Raw genomic sequence first — 21,932 nt, 5'->3', positions numbered from 1 at the left:
CAATTCATTTACACTTACTTAAGCATGTTGTATGACCAAGTATATGTTCTATCTGGAGAATGACTTGTGTTCAGCTGAAAATAATGTGTATTGTGATTTTGTGGGATGGCACACTCTGCAAACATCTATTAAGTTCATTTGTTCAAGAGTTGGAGTTCTAGTATTTCATTGTTTATTTTCTGTCTAGATTTTCTCTCTATTTGTGAGAGTGGGGTATTGAGATCCACCACTACTCTTGTGTTAGCTCCTATTTGAGTTTTTATGTCCGTTAGTATTTTTACGTATGCACCAGTATTTGGTGAATATATATTTATGGTTGTCAACTCTTTCTATTGGATTTTTCACTTTACAAAGATGTACAGTCCTCTTTTGTCTCTCTCTCTCTCTTTTTTTTTTTTGGTACAAGGAATCGAACTCGGAACCTTGCACTTGCGAGGCAGGTGCTGGAACCACTGAGCTAAATCCCCGGCCCTCCTTTGTCTCTCTTAATCAGTGTTTGTTTGAAATCCATTTGTTCTTCAAAGAGGATACCTACTCTTTTTCTTTTCCAGGTTACTGTTGCATAAAGTATTGTTTTCCATCATTTAACTTTAAGCCTATGAGTTCCTTTTTGAATTGTTTGTTTCTTATATGCAGCATATCATTGGATCTTGATTCTAGACCAATTCTGCCAGTTTATTTCTTTGAGTTGGTAAATTGAGACTATTAACATTGATGGTTATAACTGATACATATTGACTTATCATTATCATGGCTCTTCCTTTTGGTTGAATTCTCCCACTTTGCATTTAATTTCTTGTTGTATGACACGGATTCATTCTGCTGGTCTTCCTGGGGTTGTGATCCTCATCATCTTTTCCTAGGATATTGTTCAAAAATTTTGGAGTGCTGGTTTGATCTTCATAATGAACCTCAGGTGCTCTTTGTCATGAAAGTATCTTGTTTCTCCATTGACATTGAAAGATAGTTTTGCAGAGTGCATCAGTCAGATTGGAGGTTGTTTTATTTTAGAGTTTGAAATATGGCACATGGTCTCTTTGCCCTGAGGGATAATATTGAGAAGTCTGCTGTGATTCTGATGGACTTCCTTTGTATGTGATTTGTTTCTTTTCTCTAACTGCTTATAGAATATTTTTCTTCTGTTGGGTTTCTGGAATCTTAACTATTATATGCCTAGGTGTAGATTTTTTTATCATGGCTAGTTGGAGTCCTATATGTGTCACTTATCTGTATGTTAAATTCTTTTCCCCTGCTTGGGAAGTCTTCTGGTGTTACTTCTGTGAAAAAAAATTTAATGTCATTTGCACTCTCTCTTCCTTCTTGCTGACCCCAATCTGTCTTATGGTATTCTTCTTTGAATCACCTAGGAGGTACTGGATTGATTTGTCATGGTGCTTTACTGTGTTTAAGAAATTTTCTTTTTTCTGATCACTGATTGCAATCTTGTCTTCTATATCTAATATTCTGTCTTCACATTGGCTCATTCTGCTGTGTAAACTTTCAATGGAGTATTTAATCTCCTGGAAATCTGTTTGCATCTGTTTTGTGGATTCCATTTGTTTCCTATTTTGGGTTTCCATCACGTTGCTCAGCTCCTCTATTTTGTTATCTGGGTCTGCTGTAAACTTATTAATTGTTTCTTGCACCATGGACATAATCTCTGTTATTATTTGAGAAATTGTTTCTGACTTCTTCTTTTCCAGATCCTCTTTTATTGCCATTTCTGGGTGTCCAGGGTGTTTAGTATCAGCTTGTTCCATCTAGTTGCCATTTGGGATTGACTTAGGGGATCTGGAAGTCTGGTTATGAAATTTATTTATATGTCTTCTCATTTCAACAGATGCAGCCTGCTGTGCCTTTTTGGGGAGACTTTTTGCTCATGCGTGGTATTCAATTCTCAACACGCTATCCAGAGGGCTTTTCTCTTCTGATAACCCAGATGATATCATGGCAGGTCTCTGGTTCTTTCTTGTGCACCTCTGCAGCTCTTTTGCAGGTGGGCAATTGGCTTAGCCTGTGGGTCCCAGCTGCTGGGGTTGAGGCTAGGAAATGCCTGCTACCATTCAGATCTGGTTCCCTCAGGTTACTCCCTGGAGTCTGTGCACACTTACTGATGGTATCAGGGTGGGCCTCGGACTATTGCTTGTAAGTTTATGCAGCTTTTTTTCAATTGGGATTTTTGCTGGGCCTGTGGGTACCAGCTATTTTCTCTTTTAAATATTTTAAATATGAAGAAAAATAGTATTGTTCCTAGCAACTCTCTAAGAAATTTAAAGGCAGAACATATATTGGAAAGAATCAGCAAACTTGAGCATAGGACAAAGGAAAGTGTCAACTCTGAAGAATAGAGAATAAGATTCCACAAAATTGGATCAAAATAAGGACCCATGGAACATAATGAACCAGACCAATGTGGCATTATGGGAGAGCCCAAAAAAGAGAGAAAGGACAAGGGAACATTTGAGGAAAAACTGACAATCCAGTTTTTAAGATGATGATGAGTGCATCAATAAGCATTCAAGAAACTCAGCAACTACAAGAAGAATGTGCACAAGCAGATTCACATAACACATTAAAATCATCCAAAAGAAGATCAAGCAGAAAGTGTGAAAAGTGAAAACAGCAAAAGCGAGGTTTACTTTTCACATTCAAGCAATCTTCAATAAGGACTATAGGAAGCATTCTATGAAATGTCATTAACATGAAATAACAGCAATGGCAAAAATGAGAAATATTGGGGGCCTTGGGAATGGTGGTGGGAATGTAAAATGGAACAGCTGTGATAGGACACAGCATAAAAAGTTGCAAATGAAACAACAGATAATCCAGGGTTGCTACATCCAATTATGTCCTTAAAAGTATTGCGAGCAGAGTCCTGCAGAAGAATTTGGGCACCAGTGATCACAGAAACTCTACTCACAATAACAAAAATACAGAAGCTTCCAATGCTACATTGACAGAGAAATGCATAAGCACAATGTAGTAACCACGTAGAAGGCAAACATATGCTAACATTCAAATCATAGGAAATTCTCACAACTACAACATGGATGAATCTCCACAACATTACACATGCAAGGGGTTACTAACCCCCTAACCATGGACCTGCACCACCACATGATCTGTTAGGAGCCAATCTGGAAAAAAGGAGGTGCACAGCATGGGAGAAATTGAAGCTTTATCTGTAACTATAGTGCTCACCATCCCTATAATGACCACCTGAGGTCTGGCTCCTATCAGATAAACCTGTGGTTAGATTCTCTTTGGAGTATGAACCCTACTGTGTAGTGCACATGTGAAGGATCTGGGTTGCCTGCTCCCTATGAGAATGTAAAGCCTGATGATCTGAGTTGGAGCTGAGGGGAGGATGCTAGCTAGCACTAGGGAGCAGCTTCAAATACAGATGAATGTTATCAGACATCTTTGACTGCAGAGAAAATGATAAATCAATTGCTTGCAGACTCAGATAAAAACAGCATCAGTAAGTATCAAATCAGAATTAAGTGGCATGTAGTGTCAGACTTTATAAAGGCTGTAAGTTGATGTCCTTCAGTTGTATAGCTGCATGTGGTGGCAGACCTTAAGTCAAAACCAACACTTTAGTCTACACATGGCCCACCTTTTATTTAATGTTTCCAACTGTGTTTTTTTCATGAACTCTGCACTTGTCTCAGCTACAGTTTCAGTAAGCTCACAAGCTAACCCTAGCCACAATGAATAAGTTATAAAGTGCTCAAACAGCTTCACTGAAAATGGAAAATAAAATCCAAAGATGAAGCAGCAGAAAACTGTTAAGACTTCAAACAGAAAGAAAACTGCATCTAAAAGAAAATACAAAGTGCCCTACTTAAATTATAGCTTCATTGAAAAAAGTGATTTACATTCTCTAAGAACACTTTGTATAATGTGTTGCGACTAGTTTTCTAACTAAGGTATGAAAACCTCAAAAGTGCCTTGCCTCATGAAAACCAAACACCCTAAATTTACAAACAAGTCTGGAGTCCTTCAAAGGGAAAAATGTGAACATGAAAAAAGGGGCAATTGCAGAAGGCACCACTTCATCAAATATGTCTGCACTGAGAGCATCATTCTTAGTGGCTGAGTACATTGCTAAAGCTGAGAAAGAAGCCCTTCACTATTGGTAAAGAGTTGATCCTGCCTACCACTGCAGACACTTATCAGGATCATTTAGGTCAGACTGCAGTTCAAAAGGTGGCATGTGTTCTTCATTTGCCTAGCATCATTTATAGATGAATTGCTGAGTAGCAGAGGATGTTGAGGCACCGTACAGAGGATTGATGAGATCCTGATACACATCAGGAGTCACCTCCTGATGATTATTTTCAACAACACAACAACAATGATTATTTTCAGGCAATATGTTTTTCAGGATGATGTACAGGAAGGTATGTTATGTGTAATTTTGTTGACATCCAAACCAGCAGCTGGAGAACTACTCATCTTTTTGAGTGACATGTCCCAGAAGTCACTTCTTCCCATGAATCTGTTCCCAGTGTGTTTCATAGAGAAAGGCTGACTAGCCAAACAGTGTCACCTGAACTGAACCTTATTTTTCAAATGTGATAAAATTAACAACCACATTAAACTTCATACTCTTACCTCACATCTGTGCTTAAAGCTCTTTGAGGACATAGATACAGAACACATATTTCTTCTCTTACACACAATGAGGAGATGATTTCTAAAGGTAGCTCACTGGTTGGGGTTTTGAGTTGGAAGAGCTTACTTAGAGATTTTTTTTGAGAATAACAGGGACCATATGCAGCACATTTTAGTGACACTGATTGCTTGCTTCTGTGCTCTACTCAACCTGTTCAATAAAATCAGGCTATCACTTCAAGGGAGAAGCACAGCAGTGCTCAAGTCAGCAAAGAAAATGAATATATTCAAAGTCAAAATGGAAATATGGGAGCAATGAGTACACATTGGGATTTTTAACATGTTTCAAACATTAACAGAGGTTTAGGAAAGGGGACAAAGCTAGGGCATTCTTCTCCCAGCCTGTGCATAATCACTTGTCTCAGTTTTCAGAAGAATTCAAGAATTAGTTCCCAAACAAAAATGCCTTCAAACTCAGAAGGAGTGGGTCCAGTACTGATTTGAGAAGATGCTATGTGATACCACTTTATGCATGCTTCAAAGGGATGATCTTCTTGAAATCACAAATAACTTCCCTTAAAATTGTTTGAGACAAATTCAAATCTTAACACATTCTGAACTAAAGTCAAAATGGAATATCCTGAGGTTGCCTCAAAAGCACTGAAAAGCTTGCTTCTATTTACAGCATCTGTTCCTTGTGAAGCAGGATTTTCTGCAATGACAGCTACCAAATTGAGATTATGAAGTAGATAGGACATAAGCAACAGATTTAAAGTATCACATCTCCCATTACCCCCAACTGGGATTGTCTAGTTTGGGGAAAATAAGGTCAGTGCTCCCACTCATTGTGCATTCTATATTTGTTTCATTAAATTAGTACATAAATCTCATTCTATGTAATAATAATCAAAATAAAGTAAACAATAAATAAATACACTTGAATCATCCAATCCCACACCTATTCACAGTCCACAGAAAAATTATCTGCACTAAATGAGTATCAAAATGTTCATAGTCTGCTGATACATGTTTAATAATCTAATTACACTATATAAAATAGTACAGGATTTTATTTCTCTGAGATATTTACAGATGGTAGAACAGTAGACAATAAAGGGGAATGGTGAGTGCCAGAGTTGGAGAAGGAGTGTGGAGCTATTCTGTACTGATTTTAGTCTCTGAAAGGTAGAGTGGTGGAGGGAATAAGAGTGATGGAAACCAACATCACAGTGTGCTTAAAAGTAGTTTGATTACAAACGGATGTCATGTCCATTTTAAATGAAAAAAGTGGGGGTGAAGATAGGCAAGTCCCCAGAATAACTCCATTTGGTGGCCTTCTCCCACCACAGAAATTCACAGCTACAGTGAGCTACTTTGCTTCTCTCAAACTCCACCATGTGCTATTGAACCCCAGGACCCTGACCCTTAAAGACTGCAAGGAAACATGAAGCAGAGTCATCCCTTTACTGAACATTCCTGAAGGCAGTGTCCTAAATGTAAGAGATAACCTGGCCCTTTCTACATGACTGTGGAACATGACAATGAATAGATTGGATGACAGAAGGAATAAAGCAGGTGATAAAAAATGGAAAATTAGGGAGAAAATGATAGGCAGATGTCTTCTACAAAAAGGATCCTAGTTCAGTGAACTTAGTGCAATGTAAAATTTCTCATCACATCTTTATTCACCTTTATCCTGACTTCCAAATCAAGGGATAGGGATGTTTCAGCCACACAGTCAAGAACTTCAACTACGTGTTAAAAGAACCATTATTCCAAAGTCATGGGAGACTTGAGGGCAGAGCTATGAAGTTATTGAAGTGGAAAAGTCATGTTTATACTCAAATTATGTCCCTTACCTTCTAGGCATATGTAAGGTAGCTGCCATGGAAAGGGGAAACATGAGCTTTCCCAACATGTTCATTCTGCTGAGCTTCTCAGAGTTTCCATGGCTTGAGAGGTCCCTCTTCGGAGCGGTTCTGGTCTCCTACCTCCTCACCCTGGTAGGGAACAGCTCCATCATCCTCCTCTCCCTGGTGGACCCCAGGCTCCACATACCCATGTACTTCTTCCTGGATAACCTCTCTCTGCTGGACCTTAGTCTCACCTGCACAATTGTGCCCCAGCTGCTGGCCAACCTTTGGGGACCAGACAAGACAATTGCTGCCTGGGGATGCATCACACAGGTCTATATTTTCAGCTGGACAGCTTGCACAGAATGCATCCTGCTGGCCATGATGGCAATTGATCGCTATGTGGCCATCTGTCAGCCCCTCCGGTACACTCTCATCATGCATCCCTGGGTGAGTGTGCAAATGGCAGCTGTATGCTGGACCAGTGGCCTGGCCAGTTCTCTGCTCTATGCCACACTCACTCTTCAGCTCCCCTTCTGTGGGCACCACACCCTGGACCACTTGTTCTGTGAGGTGCCTGCACTCATCAAGCTGTCCTGTGGGGACACCTCTGCTAATGAACTGGCCCTGGTTTGGGAGCCATCCCTTTTGCACTTGTGGCACCCCTCATGGTAGTCATCTCCTACACCTTTATTGCTAGGGCTGTACTTAAGGTCCCTTCAGCTGAAGGAAGAAACAAAGCACTCAGCACCTGCAGTTCCCACTTGCTGGTGGTCACCATGTACTTTGGCCCTTCCATGTACATGTACCTTCAGCCCCCAGCCCACAGCACACAGTCCAAGTTCATGTCCTTCTTCTACTGTGTTATCACCCCAGTGCTCAACCCACTCATCTGCACCCTGAGAAACAAGGATGTGAAGACAGCACGGAAAAGGATCCTGCAATCACAGGGTGGGGTACAGTCTATAAAAGCAAGATGCAAGATACACAATTAAATAGAGCTTTTGAAAATGGAGAAGTGAAGAATATTTTCAGAGAGGAAACAGGAGGGGAAGAGGGCTATAAAGAAGTAATATATGTTATGTATATGTACAAATTCTCCATGATGAACATGAGCATTATGTACTGAAATCATGTACTAGTAAAAAAAAATCAATAGCTTATCTATACAACAATAATAAACTAACTAAAATAGAAATCAGAAAAATAATTCCATTCACAATAGCTTAAAAAAGCAAAATATTCAAGGGTCAGTCTAACAAAGCATGTTAAAAACTTCCATAATGAAAATTTCAGAACACTGAAGAAGGAAATTGAAGGAGACACTACAAGATGGAAAGACTTCTCATGGTCATGGCTGAGAAAATTAGTATTAAATTGGCTGTGTTACAAAAGCAATCTGCAGATTCAATGCAATTCCCTTCAAAATTCCAATGACATTCTTCACAGATGTAGAAACAAATCCTAAAATTCATGTGAAAACAGGAAAGATAGAACAGCCAAAGCAATGCTAAGTAAAAAGAAAAAGTCTGGAAGCATCACAATACCCAAAATCAAATTGTGCCAGAAAGCCATAGTAACAAAAGCATCATGGTACTGGCACAAAAACAGAAATGTAGACCTGAATAAAGGAAACAAAAGCAAATGCACATGGACGTTTAAAATGGCAGAGCAAAATCCAGCAGCAAAATAGAGCCTGGTTGTTTCCAGGGACTTGGAATCCAGACACCAGATATAGGAAATTCATGGGATCTTTGGTCATTTCCTTTTTCCTGAAGAATTAAAAGTAGACCTCCAGAAATCAGGAAAGACTTGCCAAGGAAAGTAGGAAAAAAGAAAACTGAAAAGGCTAAGTGCAGTGCAGAGCAAGTAATGAAACTGTCTGAAATGCTAACCCCACGTCCCATGGAGAGGTCCTGGCTCCACTAATCCAGCTTGAGGACAGGAGATTGTCAGCACCAGGGAGAAGCGATGGACTGGGCCAGTAGTGCCAAATCCCAAGAAGCCCACAGCTATTGTAAACTACAAAAAGAGCATGGAGTTTTACCTGAAAGTAACTCCTTCCACATGGCAGTCTAGAGTTGGAGAAGAAATCCAGTGCAGAGTCCACCATATTTGAGTGATGAATGAGGGAAAGGGTTGGCTCATTAGCACTGAGAAACAGGGCCATCTTGGGAATGGTTCAAACAGCCTGAGGGAAGGAGTCAGCACTGCAGAGGACAGAGTCCTGGGAAGGAACCTGACATTCATTCCCTCCCCCCTGGCAGGAAGGGGAAACCCAGCATGGGGGTGAACAGCACTTAGGGGTCAGGGAAATCCTGGACTGTGACCAGAGTAAGGGAGGGCCAGCAACACAAAAAATACACAATCTCCCCCAGCACCCTCCCAAACACTGGGAGTACTGTGTCCCTACAGCATCTTCCCCACCACCCACTCCTCAGGATGAAAAGGGAAGCACCACACCCTAGGCACAGAGAGGCTGAGCACAGGGAACTGTGGGCAGCCCAGAGCTCATTGTAAAGAGCTGGGAGATCTCATTCCAGGTGACATGGGGAAGGGGAGGGATTTGCTGGAGCTAGATAGAGTGAGTGCTTTCCTATTGCTTCCCCTGACACCTGAAAGATCTGAGACACTATGAAATCCTCTCCAAAACCCACAGTCCCACATGGGAAAGGAGGCCCTCTGCTGAGCCTGAGGACTTTGCTGAGGTCCATAGATTGGAAAGGAGAGCTCTTAGGACAGAGACCAAGGGTAGTTAAAGGTCTGAGAGTAAAGGAAGAGAAAGTATTGCCTTAGCTGAGGGCTTCTGGTACTATATGGGGCAGAAGGCTCTGGTGGAGGTCAACAGAGAACTGGTTGCTGTGGAAATTGTACTACATCCTCTTCCTCACGAATTAATTCAAGAGGTTGGATTTTGAGACAGAGACAAAGGTCTGCAGCAGGCAGGTTCACAGACACTGACAGCCCTTGTCAAGCCCAGGCAGGTTGTTAAGAAGTCCATAGGGGAAACTGCAGAACTACAAGGAGAGCATGCAGGGAGCTGTGTGGACATTCTGGCTCCATTGCATATCAACTGTTGGGGGCTTCCTGTTTGTTTCCCTTCTTGTCTGTTCTGGTTTTTTGCTTTCTTTTCCTTTTTTCCTATTCTTGCACTATTATTATTATTATTATTATTATTATTATTATTATTAATCATTTGGTACTGAGGATCAAACTTGGTACCTTGCATTTCTGCAGCAGGCACCAGAACCACTGAGCTAAATCCCCAGCCCTATTAATATTATTTTTGTATTTAAGATTTGTTTCCCTTTTTTCTGCTTTTTCTCAGCCTTCCTTTTCTCTTTTTAACAGTCTTTCCTCTTTGTCTTCATTTTCCCTATCCCCTTCTCTTTCTTCTCTTCTTCTCAACTTTTTTTACAACATGTATGTAGCAAGTTCTATATTTGTCTAATAGAGAATGAGAATTCACCAGTGCTTTAACTGGAATTGGCTACTCATGTTCACAAGGGTAATTTTCAGCAGAAATATATTTAGAAGATTCAAACAAAACTAACTACAAATGACCTTACAGTCTCTCCCAATCTCATGTTATACTTTCCTCCCTCTGCATCTCTCCTCCAGCCTCCAAAAATATTCTTTTAGCTTCTTCAACACTAGACTTTTACTCCAGCTATAAAAAATAATTCCAACAGAGTCTACCCTATTTTTACCTACTGACATGTCTCTTATCTCCCTCTCTTCTTACTGACTTAACTCCTTCCTTTGCACCACCCCCATTTCTTTCCCCATCCCTTCCCAGTCCAGCCCAACTGCTAATATCATTATAGTACAGTCTGTGAGGGTTGATGATAGAAGAGAAAAATTATCAAAACAAGTTTTAATGTTCATGATTGTATCATGATTGGCTCCGTGGATGCTGTTATACTCAAGAGGAATTATCTCCCTATAACACAGTGACTGGGTCCAACCTAATTAAACTGAACAGGTTAAAGAGGTAGACAATACCTCTTCACAAATAAAACCAAGACCCACTCACTGGAAAACAGGACCTTAAGAGATCTTCTATGAACAAAAATCTCTTCTCATTGTATTTGACCTCAACTTTCAACACAAAGAAAGGAACATAAAAAAGGCAAAAAAAAAAAAATGCTTTCAAAGTCTTTCAACTCCCCCACAGCAGATCCAAGAGGCACAGATGGAGATGAAATCAAACACCAAGTAGCAAAATTATATAAAGTTATCAGAGGAAATGGAAACTTGGTGAGCTCAAAGATGATGTAAAAAACCCAGAGACTGGAATTAACAAACTGATCAATGTGGTAAAACAAGACTCAAATAAAAAGTAGAAGCACTGGCCAAAACCACACAAGATATGAGGGACAAGTTTCCCAAAGAAATAGAGTCCACGAGGAAGTGCCAAACAGAAAATGCAAAGATAAATACATCTATTGAATATGTGGACAGTATAAGTGATCAATGTATGTGAAGGACCCTAGTTAGCAAGACAGACTCCATATTGCTGCCTGACCCATCTGCCTGCCCTTTAGATGAACTCAGAAGGAGGAAGCTTAGAAACCTCCTCCCCTTAGAGAGTCTCTTAGAAACAATTATTCAACTATTGTTTTACAAATGTTCTAACAGCAGTATGGTCAGCTTCTGTACCTTTTGCTTGCTTTACTAGTTCTATCCCACGGGGGGCCTAGAAACTGTTGGCCTCAAAGGTGTATAAACCATGTTGGTCAACCCCCAGTCCAGGCTTGAGTCCAGTGGTCAGCTCAGGTCCCTGCCTGTAATAAACTCCTGTGTGGATTTAATATCAGTCTCTGGTTGGTTCCCTCTCACTGGGTACAACAGTATGGAGAGTACCAGACCTTGAAAACAGATAGGAAGCACAAGACCATATACTCAGAGAAAGCTTAAAACACCAAGATAGGAAGGAAAATTAATCATCAAACAGCTACTAGACAATGCAAAAAAAAGACTAACCTAAGACTACTTGGAGTTACAGAAATATTAACAGTCAACATTAGTGGAATAAAATATGTTTAGAGATCATAGCTGAAAATTTTTCAAGTATGTGGAAATGACTCATAATTAGTTAAGTAAGACATACAGAACTCTAAATAATTATAACAAGAGGCAAAGCTCTTCATGACACATCATAATCAAAATCCCAGAAGGCTAATACAAGGTCAAAATCTTAAAAGCTGTCAGGAAAAGTAAAAAAAAAAAACAACCCACATACAAAGTTAAACTTATTGGGATTACAATAAATTTGTCACCACAAACTTTAAATGCCAAGAATGTTTGGTGTGAATGGTTTAATGCTCTGAAAAATAACCATTTTCAACCCAGAACAACATATCTGAAAAACTTCCTTGCAAAACTGATGCAGAAGCCAGATATGCTGGCACATGGCTGTAATCTCAGCACTTGAGAGGGTGAGGCAGGAAGATTGCTGCAAGTTTTAGGGCCACCTTGGACTATATAGTGAGTTCAGGCCAGCTTGACTTAGGGTAAGACCCTTTCTCAAAAGACAAAACAAAGGGCTGGGGGCATAGCTTAGTGGTGCCACACCCTCCTGGCAAGCACAAGGCCCTAAGTTAGATCCATGGTAACCCCCAAAAACTTGATGCAGAAATAAGCACATTCTGTAACAAAGAAACTCTTAAAAATTATATCTCCAAAGCCAGCATGCAAAAAATCCTCAAAGGTATACAGTACAGATGAAATATAACCAATAATGACAAATAGTTTCATGTAATTAATACACCAGGCAGGATGAGCAGTTCAAACAAAAGGAAAAAATAAAATAACCCAAAACAGTAAAATAATTCAATGACACAAATGAGTCAATATCTTTCAGTGATAACTTTAGTGGCCTCAACCTCTCAATCAAAACACACAGATTGTAAGATTCAGTAAAAAAGCAAAAATTAAAGATTTGCTGCATGCAAGAGACACATTTATTCCAAAAGAATCATACTATAAAACAAATGATGGAAAACAATATTCCATGTATCAGGACCATGAAAGCAAGCAGGGGTAGCAATCTTATTCCCACACAAAATGGACTTCAAGCCAAAACTGATCAGAAGTGGAAAAGAAAGTCACTACATATTAGCTCAGGAAAAAGCTAAAGGGAACAGATAATAATTGTAAATATATACACCAAATTGTAATACACCTACCTTCATAAAATGACCACTACTGGACATAAAAGATCAAATAAATATTGCATGATATTAATGGGGAATCTCATACCATACTTTCACAAATAGATCAACTAGGCTAAACATTGATGAAGTACTATCAGAGCTGACCCACACCTTCAAAAAATAGATTTAATAGACATGCTCAGAGTGCTCTGTCCTACTACAGCAGACTAGACTTTGTCCATCACATAGAATATTTTTCAGATTAGACCACATACTAGCATATAAAGCTTACTTAAATAAATATACAAAATTCAACAGTATTTCAGGTATACTACCAGATCACAGCACACTAAAACTAGAAATCAATGACAAAAGAAACCACAGAAACTTTACAAACACCTGGAGATTAAGCAATATATTCAAAAACACTCAGTGGATCACAGAAGCAATTAATGAAAGTTCCTACAGTCAATGTTAGTAAAACATACCAGAACCTATGGGATGCAGCAAAGGCAGTCCTAAGCTGAAAATTTATACTGTGAATTCCCACGCCAGAAAAACAGAGTTAGCCCATAGGAGTAGCCTAATCATGTACCCCAACATCCTAGAAAAACAAGGAAATATAAACTTGTATAACCACTATAGATATTAGTGTGGAAATTCTTTTTAAAACTAACAATAGAGGGCCAGGGATTTAGCTCAGTGACATGGTGCCTGCCTGGCAAGCTTGAAGTCCTGAGTTCAATCCCCAGCACAAAACAAACAAACAAAAAAACTAAACAGAAATTCCATTGGACCTAGCTATTTCCAAAAGAGTTAAAAACATCATAATATACTGATACAAGAGTACAAATTTTTATAGCAGTACAACTCGTTATAGGTAAATCTTGAAAGCAGAATATATGTCTATCAATAGATGAATGGATAAAGAAGCTGTAGTTTCTACACAATGAAGTACAATTTGGTGCTAAAGAAGGGAACTGTCAGTCTTCTTTTTAGATAAATGGATATAACTTGAGGCAAAGTTAAGTGAAATAAACCAGACAAGCAAGATTAAATATCACAAGATTTCTCTTATATGAGAATCCCAGAGTATAAATAACTTAAAGAGAAAAATAAATATATAACAGGGAATAGAAAACAAAGAATGGCTATTTTGTAAGAGGGAAGGGGACCGAGAGACAGAGGGAGGGAGAAGGGGAGGAGAAGGGGATATAAAAACAATTATGATCTCTTTCATAGATGTATCAGCTCCCCCCAAAGAATGTAATCCTTAGGTACTACAAATGTGTAGTAATAAAAATTAAATTATACAAAGTCAAAATCGATGTTTTGATGTAGAAATTTTAACTGTTGTGATAAAATTGTGCAGTGGCAAGAAAATAAATATGTAGCCAGCTAAAGAGCTTCTCAACTTTCTACAGAAGTAGTGTTTCTTTTTAAAGTGTGCTGCTTCACTATGAAAGTTATTTTTGAAACCTCTGTGCATAGGATAAGTCTGCTCCTGTGCATGATCTTTGATAAAAGCCCCAGAGCATTTTAATATTTCTTCACAATAAATTTGTTTCATGTTCTTATCTTCACTCAGGAAAATTCCTCAGGGCAAAGTTGAGCCTAAAGACAAATAAACTGAAAGAAAGGAAATTCCCTATGGAAAGTTCATCTCTACAAGTTTCATCACAGCTTTAATTATACACATGCAGTTGCTCATGTATCAGAGGATCTAAGGTAATAAACCTCAAGAGGGTTCCCAAGGCAGCATTCTTCCTCCTCTTCCTCCTCCTCCTCCTCCTCCTCTTCTTCTTCTCCTCCTCCTCTTCCTTCTTCCTCTCCCTCCTTCTCTTCCTCTTCTTCTTACTCCTCCTCCTCTTCCTCCTACTGTTCTTCCTCTTCCTCCTCTTTCCCTCTCACACTCTCTCTCTCTCTTTGGATTCTTATTAACTCCCCATGGTTTCTTATGAGTTGAAACTCTCCATTAGATCCCAGGCTTTCTGAAAACAGTCTGAGTTTTCTGACCTAGATCTCCACACTCTCACCACTGCATCATTGCCTCTCCACCCCTGCTTCTCCTCGATCTCAGGTAAAACAAACTGGTGGGAGTCAGTATGTGCAGTTAGGTTGGGGAGACTCTGGGTTCAACACACAGCACCAAAACAACAACTATAAATATGTAAGAGGGTGAGGTTTGACTTGAGTGTGTGCTAAAATTACTTTCTCTTTTTCCAGATCTCATAGAGAGTGGTAAAATAGGTTTTCTCACTTCCCTAATGAAGCTGGGTTGTGACAAATATTGGGAGACAAAAACATAAGACACAAAATAAAATGGCGGGTAAACATTTCTTAAACAAAGTAACTACTTCAATTCCCCCTCAGCAGTGTAATTTTCAAGAGCAAGAAATTCTTGGCTCTGATAATATGTATATATTTCCAAATACTAGTGGCAATGGAAAAGGCTGTAGGCACACACACACACACACACACACACACACACACACACAGGAGAAGAGAGACAGAAAACAATAATCCTCCAAGGAAAATATGGAACCTGTAGCAAGAGTCAAATATTACACTAAATGTCACAAAGGCATACAAAACAAGACAAAAGAACATAAAACCTCTGTCATTCCATATCTTATATAATGATGGAGATAAGTAGTTTGATCAAAATTAATGTTTGAACCAATTTTGCAGTGTCTGATAGAGTTGTGCTATACTGTATTTCTGTTACCTTGTTGTTCTCAGTCTTGAAGGAAGATGAATCAAAGTAGGGAAATTTTTTAAAAAGTAGGGAAATTCAGGGATGGTAAACCTTGTGTTGCCAGCCTTTTGACAGATGCTCTCTAAGTGATTAATGCGGGTGCACAGCTGTGCAGGCTCTGACTCACAGGCATTAATGTAATAGCAGTGTCAGATGTGACAGGCAGAGGTGGAGGTCCTTGTGCCCTGAGCTGCCCTTGGGACTCCTGCAGCCCCATCCTCTGCATCCCTCCTGCAGAAGGCTGAAGACAGAGGTGTTTTCATCCCTGCCCTAATGTGTCTAGGTCCCATGTCTGCAGAGCCTGGGCTCAGAGACACCAACTCTGGATATAAACACTGTGCTGTAGCCCTAGACCAGATGTCCACTGCATCCATGCCACCCCAACAGCACCCACCCCACTCTCCACACAGGACCACTTTTCAAGTGTGAATCAAATTAACCTCTATGCTGTGCTGCTGGTCACAATTTTTCCAAATGCTTGCAAACTGTTTGTTTAGTAATCTCTCCTACATTTCCCCAGAGGAGATCACCAAATTTAATAAGTACATAATCTTGGGATTTTCTTTCTCTTCTTTTGAGACTTTGTATAGCATTCACTGCTCTGACCTGTGGAAGCGTTTTCTGATCCTCAAGTGCTTTCCACGACTGCAAGCATTAAAAATGTGTAATAACACAAGGTCTTCTTGCCTAGTAGATAAACAATATGGAGTTCAAGTGCTGTTCTGACATCCACTTTTCTTAATAAGGTTGATTGTATTAGTAATGATTCTTATTTTGCTATTTATTTTCTTTCAAATGTAAAAAAAATATTGTTCACAACACTATCCAAAATCTTATGATGCTTTTTATTTTTTAGCCTTTGCAAAATCGATTTCCAAGCTCATATTTATTTTGGAAGTATTTCATGGATATGCTTCCCATTTGTGAGATAAAATATTCACCTTAGTGTGGAACATATGAAAACATTTACTGTGTACCCAGACTTTATATTGCCTAGTGAAAGATGGTTTTTAAATTAGGTTAAAGTACAGATGGATTAATAAGGAAGAGAGACATTGTGGAATAAAGATGTTAGTCAGCTGGGACTGGTGCAGCATGGTGTAAAAATAAGTATTTGTGTTCTCACAGATCTGGAGATTGAAAAGTGCTGCATAAAGCTTGTATTAGGGTTTGATTTCCATCAAGGGTTCTCTTCCTCTTTTGAAGAAAGCTACCATTTGACTGGATGTGATGGTATATGCCTGTTACCACAATACCTAGTAGCCAAGGCAAGAGGATTGGCTCAAGTTCAAGGGAAACTTGAGCTACATAGTGAGTTCAAGGCCAACCTGAAATACATAGTTAGATCCTGTCTCAAAAATTAAAAAAGGCCACAGATTATTTCTCTGAGTCCTCACCTGATGAAAGAGGTGTGGGGGGTATTACTCTTCTTCAAAGGCTGCAGGTCTGCCTGATGGAGGCCTCATCTACACCTCCTATAACATATGTGACCTCCTGAAGTTCCCCAGATGCAGTCACCCTGGGGGTGAGGGCTTCACTGTATGAATTGTTGGTGTTTTTAAATGGATTTTATTGGTGTACTTTAGATATGCATAGTGATCACATTCATCACAGGAAATCTGTACCTGTATATAAAATATCTTGATTCTTCTCTTTTCCTGATTCTCCTCTCCTCCCTTCAAGCCTTCCTCCTATGCTTTTTACAAAAGATTTGCTTCAATCCTTTCTTCTATTCTCCTTTTTTCTTTCTCCTTTCTTTCCCTTCCTCTTCCCCCTCCTTTGTTCCCTGTCCCATTTGAGCATTTTCTTCCTACTTCCAAATACCTATTAGCAACTTTGGTCCCTATTTATGCTTTTGGTTTCTCACACAAGACAAACAATATGATATTTAAATGTGTTTCCATTTACCTAAAAATGTCTCCTTTATCCTTCTTTATGGCACAGTGGTACTCCATTGTATATAATAACCACATTTTCCTTATCCATTCACCTATTGATGGGCATCTGTGCTGTTTCTAATATTTAGCTATTATACTTTGTGTTACTATAAAGATGGGTGTGCATAAATCGCTGATACCTAGAAGGTGAACAGGTGGCTCAAATGGAACCTCTAGTTTTAGTTTTTTGAGGAATCTCCATGCAGATTTCCAAAGTAGTTGCATCAGTCTAAATTCTCACCAACAGTGGGAAGGGTTCCTTTTTCCCCACAGCCTCACCAGCATTTGTTTTTGGTTGATTTCTTGATAACTGCTATTCTTTATTGGATTCACCATAAGAATAGTGGAGATGCAAAGAGCTCAGCAGGAGATGACAATGTAATGTTTGTATAAAGTTAGTCTGCTACTTCAGATGGACAGATGTCCATGAGGAGCAGCAGAGTACCAAGGGGAATAACACACAACCATGAAAACAGTGGTGTGCTCAGGTATTGATGCCAGACACTTAAGGCACAATGCTGTCTCACAGCAAATCTGCCCTTTGCAGTGCTAGCACCTAAGCATAGGAGCCAAAAGCTACTTCCTGCCTCAGGGAACTGTGAATCAGCCACAAAAGGGGACTATCCTTGGGAGTGTAAGAAGAACATTCTGAAGTGCAAAGTTTCTTTTAACTAACCACTAAGCCAGCCAGTTATATATGTAAATGAATAGATGTAAAAACATTAAAAAGTAAAATGTCTAAAGCTGATGTATGTGTTGTTGAGAGATTCCTGTGGATCCACAGAGTTCCAGGGCTGTGGGTAATACAGCAAATGTGCTCATCCTAACAGGACCCGGGTTGAGGCTCAGGAAGCCAACATGCAACATGTGCATTGAGACTGTCCACTAAAACATTCAAGGCTCCAATGTGGTAAGAGGGTCCTTTACACACTAGAGCTGGAGCTGTGATATGAAGATCACTATGCCCAGGGACATGAGAGCTAACTGGGACATAAGCACAAACCATTCAGGGGCATGTGTCCTCCATGGGCTGCTCAGCACTGCATACCCTCTGAAGTGTCAGTGCTCTGGGTCCCAGCTGGGGACCCTGATTCTTTCAGATGGGAGGAAGGTAACCCTGAGCAGGGAAGGATGGAAGTGCATCACAGGCACTGGAAGACAGATGCAGAGGTCCCTGTCATGCATCCCAGATCCAGGGAAGTGAGCTCCAGGACAGGGACAAGTTGCACCTTCTCCTGCAATTTCAATTCTCCCTGTTCCCACATGAGAGCCCAAATTTGAAGATAAGGTATCTAAAAGCACTACACATGTGGAAGAAAGGCTCATAAATGGTACAAGGAATTAGTTCAAAGAAATAAGTTCTAATGTCTCCTGCCCATCAGGGTGACTACAGATTACTGTATATACTGTATATTTCTAGGAGATAGAACATTGATGTGAGTGTTTTTACCACCAAGACATAAGAAGTGTGTGAGGAGGTAGATATTCTTGCCCTGCTTGATCATTATAAGATGGTGTGCAGTTTTCTTGTCAAAAGAAAAAAGACTCATGGCACATGCCCAGAGGAGGCAGAGATTCAGAAAGACCTAGGAGAGGCTTACCACACCCCATCTGCTGCCCAGGACACAGATGACCCAAAGCAAGGAAGCTACAATCATAAGAAACAAACGGGACAAATCACAAACCAAGGGAAGGAGAGATATGCATTTCCCATTTTTAGATTTAAATGTGTAATTTTCAACAATCTAATGAGATCTATAAAGACATAGGAGAGTATGACCTATTCAAATGAAAGCTAAAGGAACCAACAGGAAGAAACCCTGAATGAGACCTGCTGGAGGATCTACCAGACCAACACTTTCAAACACTGATCTTTAAGATGCCCAGAGAATTGAAGGAGAGAAGGAGAAAGTCAGGAAATCAAGGTAGAGAATCTGCTCACTCAGGAAGAGTGTGCTCCACACCAACCAATAGGGGGCACCAAACCCACTGTCCAGTGTGGGAGCTCCTCAGGGCACATGGCTATAACATTGGTTAATACTTAAGCAGGCACAGGAAGACACTAGGAATGATGATGCTTATGCAATTCATATTCTCTGGGGCCCTCTTTGGGGCCTGGAGCCCTGTTACACAATGTCTGGCTTCCAGCCTCCCACTGAAATGCTGCTAGATGTGTTAATGACTCAAGCCTGCAATTCTCATACCTGCAAAGGAAGCACTATGTTGATGAAACCAAGGACTTACACCACCATCAGCAGTAGCCAGGGCCCCTTGGACGATGGCTGCTATGACCTCTGAGTGCCTGAATGGCTGAGCATGGAGAAATGAATCTCAGAGAACCAATCCTCTAGGCAAACCTAATCAAGGACAGCACTCAGAGGTCCTCTTCCCAAATGAAATATTTATGCTATGTATACTTGACCCTATGTAGGTGGGGCCATGCTTTTTCCTAAGATGCCTTCAGAACGTCTCTTATCTTGTCCCTTTGTAAAGAACTTGGCTTCATCAATTGCACTAATCTCTGCAGCAACCATAACTTACTTGACCCCTAGCTTGTGAAATCCTTCTCTTCACCTCTCTGCTCTTGATTCTCACTGTTAACCTGGCTGAAAGCATGGAGCATTGCCCATGCTATAGCCTGAATGCTATTATTTGTGAAATTTTCTGGGTCACACTTATTAGTCTGTCATCTTTAAACTCAGCCTTCCACAATGTCTTGGAGGATAGACAAAATTCAGACAAGTGCTTTGTCAACCTGTAATATGAAAGGACTCTGGACCAATTGCCAAGACAATACATGTTTCTTTCTGAAAATTCATCAACACAGACTTTAGTAATTGCATTCTAGTAGCATATCAGTCTCCTGAGGTCACACTAAAATCATCCTCTCTAGGACATTTCAGCTCCATCTGTATTTCAAAGTCAAGGTATAGGTAATAATTATATAGCAGCAGTGTGATATTTGAGTACATCTCATAATATTGATGGGAATCATCCCGATATCAAAATGAAAGATATGAGAATTTCCCATAGGACTATAGAAATAGAAACGTAAATTTTATCTTCAACCTTGTCTCTTTCCTTCCAGCCATATATTAGAGACAGATAGTATGCAAAGAGAAAATGCAAATTTTCCCAACGCTTTTGTCCTGCTGGGCTTCTCAGAGTTTATGTGGATGGAGAGACCCCTCTCTGCAGTGGTCCTGGTCTCCTACATCCTCACCCTGGTGGGGAACAGCTCCATGATCTTCCTCTTCCTGGTGGAGCCCACACTACAGATGCCCAGGTACTTCTTCCTGAACAACCTCTCTCTGCTGGACCTCTGTATCATCTGCACTATTGTCACTCAGCTGCTGGCCAACCTGTGGGGATCAGACAAGACAATTGCTGCCTGGGGATGCATCACACAGCTCTATGTTTATACCTTGGCAGGTTGCACTGAATGGATCTTGCCGGCCATGATCACCATTGATCACTATGTAGCCATCTGCCAACACCTCCAGTACAATCTCATCATGCATCCCTGGATTTGTGTACAGATGGCAGCTGCCTCTTTGTCCAGTGGCCTGGCCAATTCTCTGGTCCAAGCCACACTCACCATCCAGCTCCCCCTCTGTGGGTATCACACCCTAGATGACTTCTGTGAGGTGTCTCTGCTCACCAAACTAGCCTGTGGGAACACCACTCCTAATGACATTGCCCTGGTTGTAGGAGCCATCCCACTTGGAATGATGTCTCTCCTGATGGTGATCATCTCCTACATCTTTATTGCTGGAGCTATATAGAATCTACCTTCAGCTGAAGGAAGGCACAAATCACTCAGCACTTGCACTTCCCACTTGCTGTTGGTCACCATGTACTTTGGACCAGGCATTTACATGTACCTCCAGCCTACAGCCAAGAGCACACATGCCAAGTTCATGTCCTTCTACTGCATTATCACCCCAGTGCTCAACCCACTTATTTACACCCTGAGAAACAAGGATGTGAAGACAGCATTGAAGAGGATCCTGCAATCCCAGGGCAAGGTGAAGTCTTGGAGATTCAGGATATCTCTGCCTATATTCTGAGCAACTACATGCACACAACCATGAATACTGGCATATTCTATCTGCTTTTCCAAACAAGTAGCTATAACTTCAAAGAAAAGGGTTCCCTTCTCCAAAAATTAATTAATATTATAGCCTGCAAAAAATTTTGTTAAGAAAGTTGTCCTCTGAAAGCATCAATAGAGTAATTGTGCTTTTTCTCAATCCTTCCCACATATTTGTAAACTACAGACACAGTGGCCAGTATGGTCCATTCGCCTATAGAGAAACCTTCCAATTATTGGTGATTGCCACACCATTCCTAATAACCAAGTTGTGGAATAAAACTAAGTACCTATCAATGAGTGAAGGCAACATAAAATGTAGTATGTGTACACAAATGAATATTATTTGGACCCATATAAACTGTCATACCATGGATAGAATTGAAAAAAATTATAGTAAATGAACTAAGCTAAATACAGAAAGATAAACTAAGATAAACTACCTAGTCTCTCTTCTACATGAAGTATAAACAACTCTAAAACTAAGTTGTTGTTTGAGAAGACGAAGAAATG

The 21,932-nt window shown here is 40.2% G+C and overlaps 2 pseudogenes; both read left to right on the top strand.

Moving 5' to 3' along the window:
- The first annotated feature begins 6,506 nt into the window (after positions 1–6,506).
- On the top strand, positions 6,507–7,468 carry LOC101697796 (olfactory receptor 2G3-like; annotated as a pseudogene).
- A 12,968-nt stretch (positions 7,469–20,436) lies between these two features.
- On the top strand, positions 20,437–21,396 carry LOC101698174 (olfactory receptor 2G3-like; annotated as a pseudogene).
- Positions 21,397–21,932: the final 536 nt, after the last annotated feature.

The sequence above is a fragment of the Heterocephalus glaber genome, unplaced genomic scaffold (genome assembly GCF_053883595.1).
Source record: "Heterocephalus glaber isolate CG9 unplaced genomic scaffold, H.glaber_assembly_v1.0 deba00001673, whole genome shotgun sequence".
Classification (NCBI taxonomy): domain Eukaryota; kingdom Metazoa; phylum Chordata; class Mammalia; order Rodentia; family Bathyergidae; genus Heterocephalus; species Heterocephalus glaber.
Note: the sequence above shows the minus strand (reverse complement) of the source record. Positions and strands in the feature narration are given on the sequence as shown.